This window comes from Rhincodon typus, unplaced genomic scaffold (assembly GCF_021869965.1).
Source record: "Rhincodon typus isolate 14 unplaced genomic scaffold, sRhiTyp1.1 hic_rhity00000057, whole genome shotgun sequence".
Classification (NCBI taxonomy): domain Eukaryota; kingdom Metazoa; phylum Chordata; class Chondrichthyes; order Orectolobiformes; family Rhincodontidae; genus Rhincodon; species Rhincodon typus.
Genome location: NW_025965695.1, coordinates 244,531 through 248,910, shown reverse-complemented (window position 1 = coordinate 248,910; position 4,380 = coordinate 244,531).

Here is a 4,380-nt window from a genome sequence, read left to right as displayed (position 1 = left end):
TGTCAGAGAGTCAATACTGAGAGAATGATGCACTGTCAGAGTCAGCTCCCCGTAGGACTATCAGATGTTCAGTATTAAAGGTATGCCGCACTGTGAGTGGGTCAGTGTTAGTGAATTCTGCACTGCGACAGGGTCAACAATGAGGAAGAACTGTCCTGTCAATGTAACAGGGTCAGAATTGAGTGAGTGCCTCACGATCAGAGGGACAGGACTGAGGTTTTGTAGCACTGTCAGAGTGTCAGATCTGTGGCGTACATAATTGTCAGAGGGTCAATACTGAGCTGGTGCCTCATTGTAAAGGGGTCTGAATTGAGACAGTGCTACAGGATTAGAGTGCCAGTCCTGTGGTAGAGCAGCACTCTGAGGGTCAGCACTGAACTTCATTATCAATAGGTCATCTCTGTGTCTGTGCTACTTTGTCAGAGGGCCATATTAATGCGGTGCCTCATTGTAATGGGATAAGAATTGAGGCAATGTCGCACAATTAGAGGATCAGTACTGAGGTACTGCAGCGCTATCAAAGGGTCACTACTGATGGAGTGCCTTTTTGTCAGAGGGTCAGTGCTGAGGGAGTGCATAATTGTCAAAGAATCAAATTGAGATGATGCCTCATTTTAATATGGTCAGTTGTGAGGTAATGCAACAGTGTCAGGGGGACAGCAGTACTGAGGAAGTGCTGAACATCCCCATGATTAAAGGAAGACCCTCATGATTAAAATGTCAATGTTGAGAGAGGGCATAATGGCCAGAGGGTCAGTTCTGAGTTGGTACCTCGTTGCCAGATGGTCAGTTCTGAGGCAGTACTGAATCTGAGGGAGTAGCTAATCTGTCGAATAGTCAGGACTGAGGGAGTGTTGACTGTCTCTCAGTGCTGTAATTCCTCAGCACTGACCCGCTGGCACACTCTTACTGTTGACCCTCTGACAGGGCAGTTTCCCTCAGTACTGACTCCACACAGTGCATCACTAGCTCATCAGTGACTGTCTAACGGTGTAGCACACCCTTCATATTGACCCTCTGACAGTGCAGCAATCCGTCATGGCTGACTGTTCTGACCATGCAGTACTCCCTCAGTAGTGACCCTCTGACAATGCAGCACTCCCTGAAAATTGGCCTTCCGACAGTGATGACAATGACAATGCAGCACTCCCTCCGTACTTACTCTGCAACACTTCAGCACCCACTCATCATTGACTCTCTGACAGTGTAGCAGTCACTTAATATTGAGCCTCAATGCTGGAGGACTCTCTTACTATTGACCTCCTGACAGTGAAGCTCTCCCTTAATATTGACCCTCTGAGAGGGTGGCTTTCTCACAGGGCTGACCTTTCAATAGTGTAGCATGACTTACCACTTAGCCATTGCCACTTTATGCAACACCCCCATCAACATTAACACTCTGAATCTGCAGCTCTCCCTTAATTTTCACCCTCTGACAGTGCAGAATTCCATCATTATTGACCCTCCTACAGCATAGCAAATCCTCAAATTGACCGTCCAGCAGTGCTGTACTCTCTTAATACTGACTCTCCGACAATGCAGCACTTCCTCAATACTGACTCTTCAAAAGTACAGCATCCTCTCAGTGCGATCTCAAATTCACCGAATGACTCAATTTTTGATGTTAGTTTGACTAACATGCTCAGTTCAGCGAAATAAGCACTTCAGAAGATCAAAATCTCAACTTCAACAAATGACACAACTTTTTATGCTGTTTTGACTAACATGCTTATTTCAGTGAGATAAACACTGCAGAAGACCAAAACTTGAACATCACTAAATGACTCAAATTTTGATGTTCGATTGACTAACAGGCTTCCTCCAGTGAAATAAGCACTGTCGAAGTGAAGAATCTCGACTTCATAAATGACTCAAATTTTGATGTTGTTTTGAGTAACATGCAGATTTGAGTTCGATAAGCACTTCTGAAGGCAAAAATCTCACCCTTCACCAAATGACTTAATTTTTGATGCAGGTTGCATAAAAATGCTTATTTCAGCGAGTTAAGCACTTCAGCAGATATAAATCTCAACTTTACCAAATATGACTCAATTTTTGATGTTGTTTCGACTAACGTGCTTACTTCAGTTAGATAAGCATATCAGAAGACCAAAATCGGAACTTCACCAAAACATTCAACTTTTGATTCTGGTTTGACTAAAATGCTTATTTTAGTGAGATAAGCATTTCAGAATTCAAAAATCTCCACTTCAACACATGGCTTTTTTTTTATGCTGTTTTGACTCGCATGCTTATTTCACTCAGATAAGCACTTCAGAAGACCAAAATCTGAATCTCACCAGATGACTCAAGTTTTGATGCTGGTTAGATTAAATGCTTATTTGAGTCAGATAAGCAGTTCAGAAGTCAAAAATCTCTACATCACCAAAAGACTTAACTATTGATGCTGTTTTGAGTAACACGCTTATTTCATTCAGACAAGCACATCGGAAGACCAAAATCTCAACTTCACCAAATGACTCAACTTTTGATGCTGATTTGATTAACATGCTTATTTCAGTGAGATAAGCATTTCAGACGTCAAAAATCTCAACTTCACCACTTGACTTAATTTACGATGCTGGTTAAATTAAAATGCTTATTTCAGCGAGTTAAGCATATCAGAAGACTAAAACATCAACTTCACCAAATGACCTAACTTTTGATGCTGGTTTGACTAACATGCTTATTTCAGCGACATAAGCAGCTCCGATTCCAAAAATCTGAACTTCACCAAATGACTTGATGTTTGAATCTGTTTGGATCAAATGCTTATTTGAGGGAGTTGAGCACATCAGAAGACCAATATCTCAAATCCACCAAATGAGTTAGTTTTTCATGTTGTTTGAATGACATGCTGATTTCATTGAGATGAGCACTTCAGAAGATCAAAATCTCAACTTCACCCAGTGACTCAACTTTTGATGTTGTTTTGACTAACATGTTTACTTCAGCGAGTTCAGCGCCTCAGAAGTGCAAAACCTCAACTTCACCAGACGATTCAACTTACAATGCTATTTGGTTTAAAATGCTTATTTCAGCGATTTAAACACTTCAGAAGACCAAAATCTGAACTTCACAAAATGACTCAAGTTTTGATGTTTGTATGAGTAACATGCTTATTTCAGTAAGATAAGCACTTCAGAAGACCAAAATCTGAACTTCACTAAATGACGCAAATTTTGATGTTGGATTGACTGACAGGCTTCCGCCAGTGAAATAAGCACTTCAGAAGTGAAGAATCTCGACTTCACCAAATGACTCAACTTTTGATGGTGTTTTAATTAACATTCACATTTGACTGAGATAAGCACTTCTGAAGGCAAAATTCTCAACTTCACCAAATAACTTAATTTTTGATGCTGGTTGGATTAAAATGTTTATTTCAGCGAGTTAAGCACTTCAGTAGAGATAAAACTGAACTTTACCAAATGACTCAATTTTTGATGTTGTTTTGACTAACGTGCTTATTTCAGTTAGATAAGCATATCAGAAGACCAAAATCGCAAATTCACCAAAACACACAACTTGTGATGCTGGTTTGACTGAAATGCTTATATCAGTGAGATAAGCACTTCAGATGACCAAAATCAGAACTTCACCTGATGACTCAAGTTTTGATGTTGGTTAGACTAACATGCTTATTTGAGTGAGATAAACACTCCAGAAGGCAAAAATCTCACCTTCACCAAATGACTTAATTTTTGATGCTGGTTGGATTAAAATGCTTACTTCAGCGAAGAAGCGCTTCAGAAGGTTAAAATCTCAACTTCACCAAATGACTCAACTTTAGTGCTGTTTGGATTAAAATGCTTATTTTAGCGAGTTAAGAGCCGAAGAAGACAAAAATCTGAACTTCACCAAAAGACTCAATTTTCGATGTTAGTTTTTACAAACATGCTCATTTCAGCAAGTAAAGCACTTCAGAAGATCAAAATCTGAACTTCACCAAATGACTTGATGTTTGAATCTGGTTGGACCAAAATGCTTATTTGAGGGAATTGAGCACATCAGAAGACCAATATCTCAATTCCACCAAATGAGTTAGTTTTTATTGTTGGTTGGAATGACATGCTTATTTCATTGAGATAAGCATTTCAGAAGATGAAAATCTCAACTTCACCAAGTGACAAAAATTTTGATGTTGTTTTGACAAACATGCTTACTTCAGCGACTTAAGCCCTTCAGAAGGCTCAAATCTCGACTTCACCACCGACTCAACATTTGACGCTGGTTGGCTTAAAATGCTTATTTCAGCGAGTTAAGCACTTCAGAAGACCAAAATCTGAACTTGGCCGGATGACTCAAGTTTTGATGTTGGTTAGACTAACATGCTTCTCTGAGTCAGACAAGCACTTCAGAAGTCAAATGTTTCAACTA